The sequence below is a fragment of the Hippopotamus amphibius genome, chromosome 4, assembly GCF_030028045.1.
Source record: "Hippopotamus amphibius kiboko isolate mHipAmp2 chromosome 4, mHipAmp2.hap2, whole genome shotgun sequence".
Classification (NCBI taxonomy): Eukaryota; Metazoa; Chordata; class Mammalia; order Artiodactyla; family Hippopotamidae; genus Hippopotamus; species Hippopotamus amphibius.
Window position 1 is genome coordinate 34,072,942 of NC_080189.1, and position 13,487 is coordinate 34,086,428.

At 39.2% G+C, this 13,487-nt stretch overlaps 1 protein-coding gene across 9 annotated transcripts in view; it reads right to left on the minus strand.

The window, feature by feature from the left end:
- The window catches only part of ST7 (suppression of tumorigenicity 7), a 262,062-nt gene that overhangs the window by 229,591 nt on the left and 18,984 nt on the right, over window positions 1-13,487 (minus strand). The window contains exon 1 of one of the 9 annotated variants that reach the window (XM_057731592.1): window positions 1,006-1,030. The exons of the other annotated variants lie outside the window; for them this stretch is intronic. The gene's annotated coding sequence lies outside the window, so the exon portion shown is untranslated. Of the gene's footprint in view, window positions 1-1,005; window positions 1,031-13,487 lie in introns of those variants that run through there. 9 annotated transcript variants of the gene reach the window in all.

Sequence of the window (13,487 nt, forward strand, 5' to 3'; positions counted from 1 at the left end):
TTAGGGGACACAATTTTTTTTAAAAAAATCAGCCATTCAGTTGTGTGCTGGAAAGTGTAAATAATATACAAATATCATCTAGGGATTTTATCTACCTAGCTTGGCAAAAGGGAGCTACTCATTTGCACCATGGGAAAACACCAAAATAACTGCATCATACCAGGTGATGTTCTGATCTCTGCAGATTGACAAAGAATATCAGACCCATTCAGAAAATGACAACTAACAGACTAGAGAGAAAACAAAATAAATATTTTATATCTGCCTAGTTAAGAAGAGCCTGTATCCACATAAACATAAGCCTGATAGGATGAAGTAGCACTAACAACTATCACCACATCATCTACCACAGATCAACTTCTATAGGAGTTGGCAGAATTTTTAGATAGCTTCAATTTTCTAGATAGTTTTTCCCAAGATGCATTACTGCACATTTAGACATGTTAGCATCAAAGATAAACAATTAGGAACTTGCAGAGTTAATACCAGAAACCAGAATTCCCTGGCTGTCCAGAGGTTAGGACTCGGCGCTTTCATCGCCGGGGCCTGGATTCGATCACTGGTTGTGGAACTAAGATTCCTCAAGCTACAGCCGGGGGTGGGGGGGTGGGGGGAGGATTGGAGAGGGGAGGGGACGGGAGGGAGGCAGAAGAGAGACTTCACAAAAAAGCGGAAGACACATCTGTAATGGAGGTAAGAAAGAAGGGGTAGGAACCCCAGACTAATACCAGAAGGTCATTAGGAACTCCAGTCCAAATCAGAGATCAAAAACTGGCAGCCCACAGGTCATACCTAGCCCACAGATGTGTTCTATTGAGTCCAAAGAGTATTTAAAATTTTTTGAACTAGCCACTGATATTTGTAAATTGGGAGACTTTACATAAAAGTAGCATTCCTTATACTTTCCTTGAAAAATTAGAAGATACAATCCAACGATGACTCATATTCCCACAGAGCAACAACTGACTAGAATATGTCACTCGCTGTCTCCTTTAATTTACCTACCTGATCACTACTAAAGGCACGTGCGTTGTAACCCTTGGATGTACTCAAAGTTATGATCCACTTCAGGGGCTGAATACCGAGAATGAGAAAGAAGCAAAGTACAGTCAATCTAAGGAAGATCAGGAGAGTACAGTCCGCAGTGTGGTCAGTCTCAGTTTGTAAAATGGCTTCCTTCTTACTTGGGGCTGCTTTCCATGTGCTCCCAATCACGTGCCAACCCCTGTCATTTAAGGCTTAAAGGTCACTTCCTGTCCATTCATATCACCTTGACCAAGATGGTTTTCTTCCCCTCACTTGGGCATCCCACACTGGTCCTGAGCACAGTGATAATAACGCCTTTGATTTGTGGTAACCTGTTTTTCAAAAAGCCTTCAGGGAAATTTAAATATGTACATATGTACATAACCGCAAAACCACCTCAAAATGGGGAGGGTCAGTATTACTATTCCTAACTTGTCAAAAGGTAAAGAGATTATAGTCTCTCACAGGTAAGGGCAGAGCCAAGGCTAATATCCAGATCTCCTGGGCTAGTGGTTCTTTCCTCTCTTCCAACTACCTACTAGATTCTGTTATGCACACTAGTCAGGGCCCTAGTAGGAAGCAGATACCACACCCAAATCAGAATACTTTGAATAGAGTTTAATAAAAGAACTATTTACAATGGTATGGAAAGGGCACAGAGAATCATAAGGAATAGTGCAGTTCCCTAGGACCATTACCATCCCCAAGATGGAAAGAGCCAAGAAGGAATTACCAGAACCAGGAAAGTGAAAACTATATAGAGGGTGAAATTCATACAGAGACACTGTGGCTTTCACGGAGGGGCACCGCCAGGTAACTCACTCTCCCTAGGTCCTCCAGTCCCCTACCAGGCTTCTTCCCATTGGCTAAACCCAACCAGAAAACAGGAGTCAAGACGTCTGACTGTAAAAGTCTATATCAGTCACCTCCCAGGGTAGAATGTAAGAGTATAGAAGGCTGAAAGTGAATCTGAAGGAATAAACAGAAGATGACTGGTACATTATGCTATCTCCAATCATTTATCTAAAAGGAGAAAAGAAGATATCACATATATTCCCAGCATGAATTTCTCTACAGAAGAACCACTGTTGGCACTTCACGTTCAAGAACTGTATATTTATTTCTTTTTTTATTGTTGTCTCTAAGACAGATCTCCTTCATGTCAAAATACAGTACTCCTTCTAGTGCCTTAACGAATTCATGTTTAATAGCCTTTGGCATAAAAATATCACCAAAGATTTTCTCTTAATCTAAAAACATTGTGCCCATTGGTTTCTCCTTGTTTGGAGGTAAATATACTTCCTCATTTAGGAAATTCTGTTATAAAAATCAGCCTATCTTTCCCCAAAGAATGACAGCTGTTTCCTTTAGTCAATGAGCCTATCATTTATTATGTACAAAGAATCACTGGTCAATTAGACATTATATTTTTTGGCAAATAATTACGTCTTTAAGTTTCTTTGATACTTTTGGAAAGATGTTTTTAAATCCCAGAAAGTTAAGTATATTTACTAATCAAGTCCAAAACATCCTTTTTTTTTTTCAACTGAAGTATAGTTGATTTTATTACAATATTGTTAGTTTCAAGTATAGAGCAAAATGATTCAGATATATACATGTGTATATATATATTATATATATATTCTTTTTCACATTCTTTTCCATCATAGTTTATTATAAGATTGTATATAGTTCCCTGTGCTATATAGTAAACCCTTATTGTTTATTTTACATATAGTAGCGTGTATCTCTTAATCCCATACTCCTAATTTATCCCTCCCTACCTTTCCCTTTTGGCAACCATAGGTTTGTTTTCTATGTCTGTGAGTCTGTTTCTGTTTTGTAAATAAGTTCATTTGTATTATTTTTTTAGATTCCACATATAAGTGATAACATATTTGTCTTTCTCTGTGTGACTTACTTCACTTAGTATAATAATCTCTAGGTCCATCCATGTAGCTGCAAATGGCAATATTTCATTCTTTTTTATGGCTGAAAAACAGTCCATTGTATGTATCTACCACATCTTCTTTATCTGTTCATCTGTTGATGGACACTTGAGTTGCTTCCATGTCTTGGCTATTGTAAATAGTGCTGCAATAAACACTGGAGTGTGTGCATCTTTTCAAGTTAGAGTTTTCATCTTTTCTGGATATATGCCCAGGAGTGGGACTGCTGAACATCCTCATATCTGTTTGCTTCAAAAGAAAATTTAGAACCTTGAAGACATTAGGCTAAGTCAAGTAAACCTATCACAAAGGGACAAATACTGTATGATTCGTTTTATATTAGATTCCTCAAGTGGTCAAATTCATAAAGGCAAAAAGTAGAATGGATATATAGACAGTAAGGTAAGGGATTTAATATTTTCAAGGGCCAGGAAGGCTGAACTGAGAAGGTGATATTTGACTAGAACCTCAAAAAGTGAGGATGTGAGCCATGCAGCTCTCTAGGGGACAGTGCATAGAACAGACAGTTCAACCTTTGCTTATAAACTGCAATTTATATAACACAGAAAAAAACTATCCACCTATTTGCTATCTTTCTTTCTTATTTTAGTGCAATTATAACAACCCAGATCATTGCAATTTTTTAAAAGGTTGTTTCCCCATATGTGCACACAACAGAACAAAACGAGACTAAATCCTTAGAAAAAGGGGATTCTTAAGCACAAACACAGCTAGCATGCTAAACAAAAGTCAAAGGGATGGGTTTACCCAGACTAGAAAGAAACTTGTCCAAAGTGGAGAAAAAAGAAAGTAGAAGGAGAAATTACTCATTTTCACTTACTCTGCAGTGAAGTCAAAGGTTAAACAATCACCAATCTCCCCACCCCTGAAAACACCACATGTGCCAACACACACACACACACAGTTTTCTATCAGTCAAAGATCACCAGATATATGAAGAAAATTTATAACAGAATGGACAGTGACAAAAACAACAAAAACACTTCCTTTAAAAAGGCATATGGAAGAAACTGAGACAATAAAAATAGATTTCTTCTTGGTTTTGGAAATCTCTGTGATCATAGCTATGAAATAATTAAGACCAGTAATTAAAATGATCATTGGATTCTAATACTGTATGGGAGGAGTAAGTTGTGATCTATAAAGTATACCAAAAATACTTTAAAATAATCAACAAAAGACAAGAATAGACAATTCTCATCTTTTAAAGCATGCCCTCTAGTACTCATAATATTATTAGAATAAATACATTTGTCCAGAAGGATCAACTTGCTTTACAATAAAATTTAAAATAAATTTAACCATGAAATCTGTACACAGAAAGATGTTACAAGACTGAGAAAAACATAGCAAAAAATTAATTGTTGTGACTAGCTAAAATATTGGCCTCAAATGAACGAGTTCCATGAAAGAAAGTTGAAGAGAAAAATATCCTCCAGTATCATTTTTTAAAATATCAATAAATATTCAATTTTATTAAAGTGGGCAAACTTGCAACCTAATCTCCCACCAACATCACCCCAAATATGCCCAAATAAACATTCTATTAGACTTATCAAACAGATAAGTTGGGATAGGAAATGACTCAGGAAAATACTGAGTCCTTCTACTAATTATAAAAATGTCTCAAGCAGTTTGAATTTTTAAGGTCACACCAGGGGCTAAATAGCCAGTACCCCTAAACCAGCAAAGAAGAAAAATAATGTTTAGTATCAGGACTAGCTATGGGATTTTTGGAAAATAAGAAAAGAGGAGTGTGATCATGGGGGTGATTCCCAGTATCAGATAGAAACTGACTCCAGATGTAGGAACAAGAGAAGCCCCTGTGTGATAGACTTCCTGTGAGGTCTGTCTGAGTAAATAGTAAGGTCAGTAATCAATCTGCAGAACTGAGTGCCAAGAGCAATCTCATGGGAAATAATAAGTACGAAGTTCAAGGGGTGGTATAGTGTCAAGAACCAGTTTTCAGTAACAAGCACATGGGACCAGGCATAGAAAATTCAAGTCAGAGCAGTTTTCTTGCTACAGCCTTGAGCAGCCAGGCCAGTGACGCTACAGCAAGCCCAAAGGCCTGAGGAGGGTGCATGTTCCCAGGGAAGCACTCCTGCCCAGGGCCTCCTATCCTTCAACCACATCCTGGCTCCATGGGGGCTTCCCCAGGACCCAGTAAGATGCCTATGGATGAAAAACACCAAGCCCATTCAGATGGCTCTATATGCTCCACTAGCACTCATGTGCAGTGACTCTGAGGATAAGGAAGAAGGTAGATTCTTTAGGTGGGCAGAACTTCAAATAATACATCTGTTAACTCTATAAGAAGAGAAGGCTGAGGCTCAGAATCTGTATAAATTTCTGGACAGTGGCTAATGTCCTGCTAAATAATCAGGGACTTGAAAAGAGTAATACTAAAAGACTGGTGGCTAGGAGGGTTAGGATTAGGGAATGTGGACTATTTGAAAGAGCTCGGAGGATGAAGATACATACACACATGAATTCTCAGTAAAAGGCCCAGCTGCAAGAGATCTTATCCTATTCCATTACCTTTGCTGGTTCCTCCTCTCCTTCCAAACCCCTTAGAAATGCAAAGCCCCAGAACTCAGTCTAGAGCTTTTTCTCTTCCTTATACTCACTCTCTCAATAATCTTATCTAATCTCATGGCTTTAAATACTACCTATAAACTATGTCTGAAATATCTCTCTATCTCCAGACTCAAATATCTAACTACCTACCTGATACCTCCATTTGAATGTCTGAATATCTCCAACTTAATACATCCAAAACTAGTCTTCCCCCAAAACCTGCTCCTCCTTCCCCTCAAACTAGCCTTCCTCATTTCATTTGATGCCAACTGGGATGAGTACATGGATGGTCTCTCCAAGGAATCTGATATTTAGCAGTGTTTTTTTAAAAAACTGCAGTAGCTGACATTCATTCATTCTGACAGTGGCCTATGACATAACCAACCATTAGTTCCTAGAGATGTACTATATTTTGTCTTTCCTGAAATCTAATTCTTCAGCTTTTCGTTAGATTCTGAACATTTTCACTTTCCCTTAAATTGGTCAGGCTCAGTTTCTGCTGCTTACAACTAAAACCACATGCTGAGTATAACCACCAGCTCTCAGCTCACTGACTCTGCTTTACCACCACCAACTCCCGATTTGCCACCAAACCCTGTCCTCTCTACTTCTTTCTCCTTATAGTTAAGATGAAAAAGGAAAGTTATCCCACTTTCAATTATAACAGACTCTAATCACTCGTGCCCAGAACCATTCTCTGTTATCTGAGAAATTCTAAAAATTAAAATTATCTTTCACCAAAGTATTTGTTCCCAAACTGGTTATGTCCAGCTATTCATGGAAAACACGAGTAGGAAATCGCTAATAGGATTCCCTGGGCAGCTCATCTAAAAAAGTTCTGTACCACAAATTCTGATAATCCCTTCCTCTGATCTCACACAATCTCTTTTATAGCAGCTAACCTCAAACAAACAATTATTCATGACTTCATGAAAGGAAAGGACCATGGGTCTCCTCATTTTTTTTTAAGCACTTTTATTGAGATACAGTTAACATACAATAAACAGTATATATTTAGAGTGTACAATTTGGTATCCCAATCTCCCAATTCATCCCCCCCACCCTCCCCGCTTTCCCCACTTGGTGTCCATCTGTTTGTTCTCTACATCTGTGTCTCTATTTTGTCCTTTCTTGTCTCTTGTAACATTTTTTATTTTAAAGTCTATTTTATCTGATATGAGTATTGCTACTCCAGCTTTCTTTTGATTTTCACTTGCATGGAATATCTTTTTCCATCCCCTCATTTTCAGTCTGTATGTGTCCCTAGGTCTGAAGTGGGTCTCTTGGAGACAGCATATATATGGGTCTTGTTTTGGTATCAGCCAGTCTGTGTCTTTTGGTGGGTGCATTTAGTCCATTTACATTCAAGGCAATTATCGATATGTATGTTCCTATTACCATGTTCTTAATTGTTTTATTTTTGTTTTTGTAGGTCCTTTTCTTCTCTTATGTTTCCCTCTTAGAGAAGTTCCTTCAGCATTTGTTGTAGGGCTGGTTTGGTGGTGCTGAATTCTCTCAGCTGTTATTTGTCTGTAAAGCTTTTGATTTCTCCATCAAATGTGAATGAGATCCTTGCTGGGTAGAGTATTCTTGGTTGTAGGTTCCTCTTTCATCGCTTTAAATATATCATGCCACTCCCTTCTGGCTTGCAGAGTTTCTGCGGAGAAATCAGCTGTTAACCTTATGGGAGTTCCCTTGTACGTTATCTGTCATTTTGCCCTTGTTGCTTTTAATAACTTTTCTCTGTCTTTGATTTTTGTCGATTTGACTACTATATGTCTTGGCATGTCTCTCCTTGGGTTTATCTTGCCTGGGACTCTCTGCGCTTCCTGCACTTGGGGAGCTATTTCCTTTCCCATGTTAGGGAAGTTTTCAACTATAATCTCTTCCAAGATTGTCTCGGGTCCTTTCTCTCTCTCCTCCTTCTGGGACCCCTATAATGCAAATGTTGGTGCGTTTAACATTGTCCCAGGGCTTCCTAGGTGGTGCAGTGGTTGAGAATCCGCCTGCCAATGCAGGGGACATGGGTTCCATCCCTGCTCCAGGAATATCCCACATGCCGCAGAGCAACTAAGCCCGTGTGCCACAACTACTGAGCCTGCGCTTTAGAGCCCGTGAGCCACAACTATTGAGCCCATGTGCTGCAACTACTGAAGCCCACGCACCTAGAGCCCGTGCTCCACAACAAGAGAAGCCATGGCAATGAGCAGCCTGTGCACTGCAACAAAGAGTAGCCCCCACTCACCACAACTAAAAGAAAGCCCATGCACAGCAAAAAAGAGACCCAACACAGCCAATAAAATAATAAATAAATAAATTTATTAAAACAAAAAACAAAAAAAACATTGTCCCAGAGGTATCTTAGGCTTTCTTCAGTTCTTCTCATTCTTTTTTCTTTATTCTTTTCCGCATCAGTGATTTTCACCATTCTGTCTTCCAGGTCACTTATTCGCCCTTCTGCCTCAGTTAATCTGCTGTTGGTTCCTTCTAGTGTATTTTTCATTTCAGTTATTGTGTTGCATATCTCTGTTTGTTTGCGCTTTAATTCTTCTAGGTCTTTGGTAAACTTTTCGATCTTTGCATCCAGTCTTTTTTCAAAGTCCTGGATCAACTTCACCATCATTATTCTGAATTCTTTTTCTGTAAGGGTGCACATCTCCTCTTCATTTAGCTGTTTTTCTGAGGTTTTATCCTGTCTCTTCATCTGGTACAAAGTCCTCTGCTTTTTCATTTTCTTTGTCTTTCTATGGCTGTGGTTTTCAGTTCCACAAGACAAAATACTGCTGATACTGCTTGATACTGCTGTCTGCCCTCTTGTGGAGGAAGCTATCTCCTTATTTCTGTATGCCTGTGTGAGGCAGGCCTGAGAAATGTTTGTTGACTTTTATCAGAAAGCGATACAGAAAATGCTTCACAGTTTTAAAACAATCATCATATTTCAAATGATATGCACTCTAAACTGAATATGATGTTAATTATCTGCTACTAATATATCCGAGAAGGAATTGTCTGCTAAGTCTTTCTGATCATATTAAAAAATCAGAGAGGATTATACATGGGCTTACAAAGTGCTTATTATTTTCATGTTTCTAACTAATTCATGAATTAGCCTAGGTCAAATTTTATGTACATCTCAAATATAAGAATACCATATTTACTCACCTAATTCCTCCCATCTCATTTTTTTTAATAAACGTCTTATGTTTAAATTTGGTAATTACATGGATACACAGAATGATCTAAAAGAACTTTTAAGTTCCCAATAATTTTGACCCCTAACCTCTAGTTTAACTTTAAAATATCTAATCAACGGGTTGAACATGAGTATCAATATCACATACACAAGTCTCCAAGGTATCAAGATGTGTTTTCCCCCAAATAATATAACTTTATATAGGAAAGCCTCACAAATACTTGGACAAGCACCATCTAGTGGCAAAAAAGGGTTACTCCAGATAAAGAGATCACTGACAGTAGATGTAAATGAAATTACTACCAAAATCTGAAGCATGGACATTTGTTGTTTACAACCCAATTTTGTTAAAATGTTTAATAACCACATGGCTAATAAATCAAGGGTGATACCAGCTTAAAGGTAATGATTACAACTAAATGGTCATTAGGACAGTCCAGGTTCAGCTGTTTTAACACTCTTGAATGACCCTCTCAAACTGAAAGTGGAAGGAAGTGAACTAACGGCCGCACTGAGCACACACTCTGCGATGTGTTGGGCACATTTACATATGCTACATCTCATTTAATCCCCACAACAGCCCAGTAAGGAAGTTATTAAAGTCTGCCCTGTGCAAATGAGGAAGCTGAACCTCAGATATTAAGGAACTTAAGTCATACAAACATAACTGATGAAGTCACCTCCCCATCCACTGCTCATCTAACTATAACTGGGTCTTTGGGGAAAAAAATAAAGTAATACAATAGATGAAGTGTATACAAACTCACTCAGCACTTAGTTTAGGCCACACATAACTGACTCCAACATAGAAAAGAGAGGTGTGCTGTTGGATGACAGATAATCCCTCAGACTGAGATTAATCAGCCTGCTAGCTAAAAAGGGACAAAGCCCATCTTAGTCCTGAACACAGTGAAGTGTAGTAGAAAGTTCATGGACTTTGGTGTCAGGTCTAAACACAAACCAGTGTTACAAACTAGTATTAACCAAGTGCCTCCCACGCAGCAGAGCACAGTGCTAGGGCTAGGGACACAAAGGTGTTCCGGCAGACATGACCTGCTCTCACAGAGACTACAGTGCTGCCCTTGAATAACTTCTAGTCTAGAAGAGAAGATGACAGACAATCGGGTCCTTTCGGTACATTGGAAGAAGCTACTTAATCCATAACCTGGTTTGGGAGAAAAAGGAGGAGTTTCTTAGAATTTTTTTTTAATTGCATAAAGATTGGCCCCTTCACAAGAGAGGCCTTTACACATTATTGATTACAACTTTCAATTTTTCTTCTCTCTCTTTCCTTCTCTTCTCTCCTCTCCCCCTTTCTCTCTCACACACGAGTACGTGCAAACTGGGGCTTGAATTCAAACTTCTGCTCCAGCAGACATTCCCTTTGGAACAAGGTTCCATTCTCCAGGGCCTTACAGCTTCACAGATTTAGATAAATGCATTTTAAGAATAGAAGGATATAACAAATAGATGATGGCATAGCTTAATGAAAGAGGACAAGCCAGGTCTATTGAAATTCCAGGTCTGCCATAACTGATTAACAGATTATTTGGATTTCTTTTTTTTAAAAGGTAAGAAGAATGGGGGTAAAACAATCATAAAGTTTGGTCCACCTCTTCTCTTTCTCCTCCTAAATAACTCCATCCTAACCTCACAGGCAAGGCCAGCCAAGGCAGGCCTCTGTGCTGGGGTGGTGAACACAGTGGGGGGGGGCAGCAGCACAAAGGCCCAGCGCAGGGTGAGGAGCACATCCACGCACGGGAACACCTTTGCTTGGGTGTCAGAGCCCAAGCAGAGTAAGGAGGACATGAGAATAGGGAGTGGCCCCAAATGTATGTCCGAGCTGAGTGGGGAGAGGAAGACATCCCCTTGAGGAGAATGGGGAGGAATGTAGACGTACTGGGTGCTAGAATCCAAACAGGATGAGCAGGGCCTCTGAGGACTGCTCAGCCCATGGTTTCAGAGCCCAAGTGTGTCAGAGTCAGAGTAAGGTGAGAAGGAATGTTAAGAGATACTGGTACATACAGGTATAATGAGCAAACGGTAAGTACATTAAGGATAATGCGACCCAGGTTTCTCACAGTCAGTGAAGACACAAATATGGAAAGGAAGAAAACTGGAATGAAGCCTGAAGGGGCTAGACTGGAATGTGAGGTATCAATGTGAACTCATGATTTCAAGAGAGCTAGACAGGGAATAAATAGATATCAAGAAATATATGTGTAAATGTGCCTATATCTATACATATATCTATACACATACATTCCCTTGCTCTGTGGTCTGAGAGGACTGGGAGCAGTGAAACCCCAATAAGCAATAAGCATACCTTGTGCCCAGATCTTGGCTTCTAAATATTTGTCTCCACTAAAAGCAAAAAGAGATTCTCAGAGAAACTGCTGATTCTAAGGCTGGAGCAGGTAAAGTACAAGTTGAGATTGGAACATCTTAGAAAATAATCAAGTTCTCAAAGACTGACAGGGACACGTCAAAAGGATACAGCAGCCAGCTTGAAGGAGCTCACACAGGCCAAATCTGGGACAGTTCAGTTATCAAAATAATAATAGTGATAGTAACAAATGACAGCTCACTGAATAAAACTGGAAACCACACTGATATAAAGAAAGAAATGAATACACTGAAAGTCTGATGAAGAATTTATATAATTTCAAAGCTTTTTTCCACAAAATACTAACTACAAAAGGAGTAATAAGAACTTTATAGTAGCAAATCCTTGCAGATGCAAGGATTCAAACGATCAAAATGAGCATCATCAGTAATGGGACAAATAAATATCATGAGCTCCCTGAGAGAACGCAATGAGAAACACACAGCACTGCTGCTGTGATATTCTGGCCAAGGTACATACATAACCTGAACTCAACCATGACGAACTACTGGGCAAGCCCAAACTGAAGGGCATTCTACCAAATATCTGGCAAGTATTCATCAAAAGTATCCAGGTCACGAAAGTCAAGGAAAAACTGAGCAACTGTTCCATACTAAAGAAGACTAAAGAGACACAGCAGCTAAATGTAATGTGTGATTGCAAATGATCTTTTTGCTATAAAGCATATTATTGGAACCACTGGTGAGACTTGAATAGGGCCTGAGAACTAGATGGTAGTAATGTACCAATTTCTGATTAATTAAATAGAAAAACCAATTTACTTTGATGATTTTACTTTGGTTATGTAAGAGAACACCCTTGTTTGTAGGAAATACTAAGGTTAGTGTAAGCAATCACACCAGCAATGTCCACTCCAGTGGTTCTGGAAGAAAAAGAAAAACCGTACTGACTTTCAACTTCTCTGTAAATTTAAGACTATTAAAATAAAAATTTTAGTTTAAAAAAAAGTGAATCAGGAATGCTAGAGGGGTCTCCATATTGACTGTCAGTTGTTCCTTGTGACCAACATCAAATAGAAGGTCTTGGCTTCTAGAGGAACATGAACTGTGGGGGAGAAGACTGCGGGCCCCCAGAGTTCAGGGGCCGATAGGCCTGGATGTACCATGAGGAGAAGTAAGACTCTGGAGGGAAAGCTCAGGTCTTCAGGAAACAAAGGACAAGGAGGTTAAGGAGCCAATGGGATATATAAGTTATGTGGGGAACTTAGAATTGGGGGTTTGGGGAACATTTGGAATCAGGTAAACTATAGGCATCATCTGGTCTCCATGATTAAAAAAAAAGTGAGCAATTTTTAAAGTGATTAAGAAATGAGCATAATGGAAATGATGATACATTTAAAAAATGGTTCAAAGTATATTTTGAGTGGAGCGTATAATATGAAGGTTAGTACTGAGTGTTCAAGCTACAAAGGTTCACTGGAGCTAATGGAAGAAGGCCTAGAATATTAGATTTAGATGTCTCCATTTTATTTACTAGGCAACAGAAAGACATTAAAGGATTTGAAAGCAAAATCCCAGTATGTAGGATAGATTAGGAGAGATTAGAAGCAGGAAGATCAGTTGGGAGATTATTGTAATAAGATTATAAAGGCTGAAATAAAGACAGAAGTAGGAGTTGAAAAGCATTCATGAAGCACTAAAATTTGACAGAATTTGTCAACTAGACACATGTAAAGGAAAGAATAGATGAAGATTATTATAAGTCTTGAAAGTGGTGGGATCCTTAAGAGAAACTGAGCTCTGCTGGGAGGAAGAGAAGAGAGAAAGCCAGTGATCTGTATCTCAGTGAAAATATCCAATAGGCCACTGACAATGCAAACCTGGAAGCGGAGGCAGGATCCAAAAAGAAATAGAGACTTGAGTTTCATCTACATGAGATTATTGAAGGGTACAGCATAAGAAAAGAAGATTACTGAAAACAGAACCTTGAGAAATGCCTCTTGGTAGGAAAAAGAAACCCTTTTAAAAAATGGTTCAATGAGGCAGAGAAAAGTGCCTTATGTCAGGCATTTTCCATTTGCCCCTCCAGCTCTACTTCCCACCTTCCTTACTCTACCCTCTGGCTTCTGGTTGGTTCACCCAATGGGAGACCCCAACAAGGGATTAAGCGGGTGGGTGGGAAATAGGGGGAGGTTATTCTTCCCTGGCTCCCAATGTACAGCTTCACCTCATAGTCACAAACTGGCCCTGGCTCTCTATGGAAGGCCACAGCCTTCTGTAGAGCTACCTCTGCAGGTTCCAGTAACTGCTGCTTCCCCCGTCCCTTCAGGTCTGCAGAGGGTCATGGCTACCTGCTGCTGCCAGCTCCAAAG